The sequence below is a fragment of the Macaca fascicularis genome, chromosome 5 (genome assembly GCF_037993035.2).
Source record: "Macaca fascicularis isolate 582-1 chromosome 5, T2T-MFA8v1.1".
Classification (NCBI taxonomy): domain Eukaryota; kingdom Metazoa; phylum Chordata; class Mammalia; order Primates; family Cercopithecidae; genus Macaca; species Macaca fascicularis.
In genome coordinates, this window is record NC_088379.1 from 70,481,084 (window position 1) to 70,487,675 (window position 6,592).

General features: G+C 45.7%; 1 pseudogene; it reads right to left on the reverse strand.

Moving 5' to 3' along the window:
- Nucleotides 1–2,045: 2,045 nt before the first annotated feature.
- LOC102142870 (la-related protein 1B pseudogene) lies at nucleotides 2,046–3,584 on the reverse strand (annotated as a pseudogene).
- Between the last annotated feature and the right edge of the window lie 3,008 nt (nucleotides 3,585–6,592).

Here is a 6,592-nt window from a genome sequence, read left to right on the forward strand (position 1 = left end):
GTAGGCCTATATATGACCCCTTTTTAAGGTGTCCCGTCTTTTGTGGTCAAAGCCAAAGGGATGAAATAAGCACCAGTCTCCTACAGTGCTCCCAGGCTTATCAGGTGAACAAAAATTCCCACCTAATAAATTGTGGTCAGATAGGTTATCTGCTCTCAAACCCTGTTTCCTGATAAGATGTTATCAATGATAATGCGTGCCAGAAACTTCATTATCAATTTTAATTTCACCTCATCCGGTGGTCCTGTGAGCTCACCCTGTCTCCATTTGCTTTGTTATATTTTATTACTTTGTGAAGTATGTGATCTCTGTGACCTACACCCTATTCGTGCACTCCCTCCCCTTTTGAAAATTGCCAATAAAAACTTGCTGGCTCGGGGAACATCATGGATCCTGCTGACATGTGATGTCTCCCCCAGACACCCAGCTTTAAATTTCTCTCTCTTGTGCTCTTTCCCTTTATTTTTCAACCCAGCTGAGACACTTAGGAAATAGAAAAGAACCCACGTTAAACATCGGGAGAGGGTTCTCCCGATAAAACACAAGCTATCTGTGAAAAAGCTTTGCAATGTGTGGATTCAGCTTACAGAGATAAACCTTTGTTTCAGCAAGTTGGAAACACTTTCTTTGTAGAATCTGTGAAGGTACCTTAGTGAGCCCATTGAGGCCTATATTGAAAAACCAAATATCCCATGATAAAAACTGGAAAGAACCTATCTGTGAAAACCCTTTGCCAAGTGTGGATTCATCTCACAGAGTTAAATCTTTCTTTTGATTCCACATGTTGGAAACACATTTTTTGTATAACCTGCGAAGGGACATTTGGGATCCCATTGTTGCGTCTAGTTAAAAACAATTATCCTGCCATAAAAACAAGAAAGAAGCTATCTGTGAAAAAGCTTTGCAACGTGTGGACTCATCTTACAGAGATAAACTTTTGTTTCAGTAAATTGGACACTTTTTTTTTGTACAATCTGCACAAGGTTATTTGGGAGCCCATTGAGGCATATAGTGAAAAAACAAATATCCCACAATAAAAACTAGAAAGAAGCTATCTGTGAAAACGCTTTGCAAAGTGTGGATTCATCTCACAGAGTTAAACCTTTCTTTTGATTCAGCAGGTTGGAAAAACTTTCTTTGTAGAATCTGCACAGGGATATTTGGGAGCCCATTGAGGCCTATAGTGAAACATCAATATCCCGCAATAAAAACTAGATAAAAGCTCTCTGTGAAAATGCTTTGCGATGTCCTGATTCAACTCAGACAGTGAAACCTTTCATTTAATTTAGAAGGCTGTAAACAGTCTGTTTTGTTTTGTTTTTGTAGAATCTGCATGCACAGGGTTATTTGGTAGCCACTGAGACCTATAGTGAAAAACTGATATCCTACAATGAAAACTGGAAATGAGCTTTCAGTAAAAATGCTTTATGATGTGTAGGTTAATCTAACAGAATTAAACATTATTTTATTATTATTCAAAAAGTTGTAAACACTTTTTTTGTAGAATCTGCACTGGGTTATTTCAGAGCCCATTGAAGCCTATAGTGAAAAACCAAATATCCTGCAATAAAAACTAGAAAGAATCTATATGTGAAAATGCTTTGTAATGTGTGGATTCATCTCATAGAGTTAAAGCTTTCTTTTGATTCAGCAGTTTGGGAAAACTCTTTCTGTAGAATTTGCACAGGGACATTTGGGAGCCCACTGAGACCCTTAGTGAAATACCAATGTCCTGCGATAAAAACTAGAAAGAAGCTGTCTGCGAAAACACTTTGCAATGTTTTAATTCACCTCACAGAATTAAAACTTTGTTTGGATTCATCAGGTTGGATACACTCTTTCTGTAGAATCTGAGTAGAGATATTTGGGAGCCCATTGAGGCCTATAGTGAAAAATCAATATCCTTTGATAAAAACTAGAAAGAAGTTATCTGAGAAAATGCTTTGCAATGTGTAGATTCATCTCACTGAGTTAAACCTTTCTTTTGATTCAGCAGGTTGGAAAGACTTTTTTGTTTTCCCCCATAGTAACTTGTTTTTATCTTTTTATATGAGAAAGGGTGTTCTTAGTATTTTCACCTTTATGGCTGTGTGTTTGTTTTCATGTTTTCCAACCATAGATCCTGTTCCTAATAATATAAGCCATCATTGATAACTTTAGCAAGTTCAGACATAATTTTTGCCTGAGACATGTGGTTGCCTCTTTGATTTCCTCCAGGATGTTCTTTCACATAACATGGTTTCTGAGTTACAATCAAAATCTTGTTTAAGTCTCGGTCATCAATTTCATAATCTGAATCATTATCAGACCAATCAGTTAATGTGTTTTTTCATCCTATTTGTTCAATATCTTCATCAAACAACAAATCAAGTTCTTCTTGTTCTGTTTCTTCTGAAGAACATAGCTGATTTAATGATCCTTCAGGCACAGAGACTGATTCCCTCAATTTCACTGGGGCTGGCTGATGTCTCTTTTTTACTTCTATCCAAGGTTCTGAGTCCAAGTCAGGCAAACTGGCAGACAACCCTCTAGACGTTGTTTGAAGAATACTTGTTTCACTATTTTTCTTTGGGTTCAATGGGCTTCCAATTCTTGGAGAATTGGGGGCAGACTCTGAATGTGAGCAAAAGGCTCAGCCTGGTACAAACTCTGGACAATCAATCAGTTGAGAGAAATCTGTTTGTGGCACATTGCAAGGAGGAAGGCCTGGAATTGGCCACTTTTCTGGTTCTATCTTTTTTCTCATTCACAATTTCTACTTCTATGCCATCCTTCAGTGCCTCTAAGAGATGAGATGAGGTTTGTAGTGAGAGCCTGAACACGTTGAAAACCAGCAATCAGGGAAATAGGCAAGAAACCTTGTTCATCCATCTTTCCTCAAAGAAAGTAGTCTCGTTCAAAATTTTCTACATTGAAGTAATTTTCAATTTGACACTTCATGTACTCTTTAACCAATGCTTCTTCCACAGGATACACCCATACACCTGTACCATCATCACAGTAATACATCATACTGGTATTAAGTTTTGTTTGAAATGGTTGATCATTCCTTTCACCATGTTCTTGATAACCAAATAAATAAAGTTCAATCGAGGATTTTCTCTGCCTACTCCTCTTCCCCATCCTCAGTCTCTTCCTGGGCCTGTAAAGGAACCTCGGATATTACCACCCTCACTTCTCACATTGGAAACTTCATCTTGATCATCTCTTTTTTCTCTATCTCGCCTCTAAAGTCATGTATCGTTTCTTCTATTGTTATGTGTTGATTTACTTACTTCAGGTTGACAGGATTCAGGTCTTTCTTGACTCTCTGGTCTTACAACATCTGAGTGGTACCCACTTGTGCTTATTAGCTGTCTTTTGTTGATTACTTGACTGAGCCTCAACCTCACTGACATTTTCACCAGGACCATTTAATTTTGTTTTCTGGTTTTGTTTGCTCTTTTACTTCTCTTTTCAACCTTCTCTTCTTTTTCTTTTCTATTTTGTGGCTTTTTATTTCCTTGGCTGAGGACGCTCTGACATCCAGTGTTCACTAATTCACTTGGTGTTGGCCAATTCTCCATAACGTTGAAACCACTAGCCTTGTTGAATTTGTCTTAAGTTTTCCTGCTTTTATAATTTTCAGGGCACCGAACTCTGACTCCAGGGTTTCCAGCGCTGGCGGCGGCGGACCTGTCCTGGCTGGGGACAGGTGCTGGGTAGCCTTTTTGTTCCAGGGATTTTCCTTCCGTGGCAGCGGCGGCAGCTGCCACTTCTCCTTAGGGTCAGCTGCCGCCTGCTCCCGGGCGTCCTCGGCCAACGGATCCGCAGCAACGGCGGCAATGGCTACTGCGGCGACCGCGGTGACGGTTCCCCGCTGAAGGGGCCCCGGGCCCATGCGCCTTGTGCGCCAGATGCAGCGCCAGGGGCCTCACGAGGACAGCCTCCTGGGGTACGCTGCGTGCCGGCACCACGTCAGAAGACGGCTCTCCCCGCGTCCCCGCGCTGGTGGTGGCCGCAGCCTTCTCCTCCCTCGCTGGCTCTTTGCCCTCACGTTCGGCCCAGGGCTGATGCTTGGCCTGCCGGTTCGCCTTGGACAACAGCGACTGGCTCTCAGCAATCACCGCTGGCGACTCCTCCCGAGAATGAGCTGCGGGCACCTGGGCGTGAGCAGATATCGGGTCCCCTCTGCCCCAGGTGCCCCAGTTGGGGTGGCCCCGAGGCCAGGGAGCCCGACTGCCCGTCTCTCCGCCGGGGCACCGACCGGCTCCGGCTGGTGGCAGAGAACCCAACAGAGACAGCCACTGTTGCCGCCGTCGCCAGCCTAGGCCGCTCAGCGTCCGACCTGCCACCCTTCCCCGCACTGAATCGAGCGCCAATCGCTCGCCTGCCCCGTCCTCTCCAAAGCGCGCACCCCGAGGGAGACACCACGCGCCGGGAGCCGCGACCCCTCACCTGGCGCGGACAGCATCTGAGAGGTAGCACGCAGGGGCCCAGCACCTTTACAGGAGTCAGAGAGGCGGGAGCACGCAGAACACGTAACTGGCCGCGGGGGCGTGGACTCCGAGGAAGGGCGGCCTCAGAGGACGGGAAGGAGCCTCCCTAAGGAGATTGATATGGCTACTCACTGGCTCCTGCCCTCGCCTGGCCTCCCGCGGGAGTTGACGGATTCGCCCGCCCAGGTGCCCACCGGCCCGCCTGGCGGAGGGCCTGCCCCATCCCAGCGGCCCTCCCAGGGCAAGGAAGGACAAAGGGGATGACTCCGGACTCCAGGGCAGAGGCCACCCCCACTGCGGGATCCGGGGCGGGGCATATACCCGGCCTCTGTGGCTGGCTGCGGGCTCCTGCCGTGCCCCCAGGGCAACAGCAGCCAAGGGCCTGGGCAGCCCACACACATGACACCTGGAGAACCAGTCCCTCAATTTGCCTTTAGGCCCTAAAGCCAGGTTTCACCTAGGCTAAGGGAGGGGGACACGGAGTCGACCCTGTCCTGAGGGGCTGGCAAGTGAATTGTGCTCCCTGCCACCCCACACCACACACCCCAATCCCCACGCTCCCACCCCCCACCCCAACCCCCTTGCCTCCCCCACTCCCCCTCCCTCCCACCCCCTCGCCCCTCCCACTCCCTACCCTGTCACCCCCTCCCCTCTCACTCCCCACCCCTCCTCCCCCTCCCGCCTCCCACCCCCATCCCCCACCACCCCTCCCCCCCTCATCCCCCACCACCCCTCTCCCCCTCATCCCCCACCACCCCTCCCCCCCTCACCCCCCACCCCTCACCTTGACTCCCTGGAAACACTCTTTGTAGAATCTGCACAGGATCAATTGGGAGCCCATTGAGGCCTGTAGTGAAAAACGATATCCTGGGATAAAAACTAGAAAGAAATTATCTGCGAAAATCTTTGCAAATGTGTATTCCTTTCACAGAGATAAACCCTTCCTTTGTTTCAGCAAATTGGAAACACTGTTTTGCAGAATCTGGGAAGACTGTAGTCCTATAGTAAAAAAACGAATATCCCGTGATAGAACTGGAAAGAATCTATCTGTGAAAAAGTTTTGTGATGTGTGGATTCAACTCACAGAGTTAAACTTTATTTTGATTCAGCTAGTTGGAAACACTCTTTCTGTAGAACGTGTGCAGGGGTGTTTGGGAACCCATTGAGGCCTATAGGGAAAAACTGAATATCCCACAATAAAAACGATAAAGAAGCTATCTGTTGTGTGATGTGTGGATTCATCTCACAAAGTTTAAACTTTCTGTAGAATTTTCAAGGACATTTGGGAGCCCGTTTAGTCCTATGGTGAAAACAGACATCCCACGATAAAAACTAGAAAGAAGGTATCTGTGAAAACACTTTGTAATGTATGGACTCATCTCACAGACTTAAATCGTTCTTTTGATTCAGCAGGTTGGAAAGACTCTTTCTGTAGACGCTGCACAGGGATATTGAGAGCCAATTGAGGCCTATAGTGAAAAACCAAATATCCCACTATAAAAACTAGAAAGAAGTTATGGGTAAAAATGCTTTGCAATGTGTGGATTCATCTCACAGAGTTAACCTTATCTTTCCATTCAGCAGGTTGGAAGCACTCTTTTGGTAGAATCTGCACAAGGACATTTGGGAGCCCATTGGGTCCTACAGTGAAAACAGATATTCCATGATAAACACTAGAAAGAAGCTATCTGTGAAAAAGCTGTGCAATGTGTGGACTCATCGCAGAGAGTTAAACCTTTCTTTTGATTCAGCAGGCTGAAAACACTCTTTCTGTAGAATCTGCAAACAGACATTATGGAGGCCGTTGAGGCCTGTATTAAAACCCGATATCTCATGATAAAAACGAGAAAGAAGCTATCTGTGAAAATTCTGTGAGATGTGTGGATTCATCTCACAGAGTTAAACCTATATTTTGATTTACCAGGTTGGAAACATCCTTTCTGTAGAATCTGTGCGAGGACATTTGTGAGCCCATTGAGTCTTAGAGTGAAAGCAGATATCCCGCATTAAAAACTAGAAAGAAGCTATCTGTGAAAACGCTTTGCAATGTCTGGATTAATCTCACAGAGTTAAACCTTTCTTTTGGTTCAACAGGTTGAAACACTTTCTGTAGA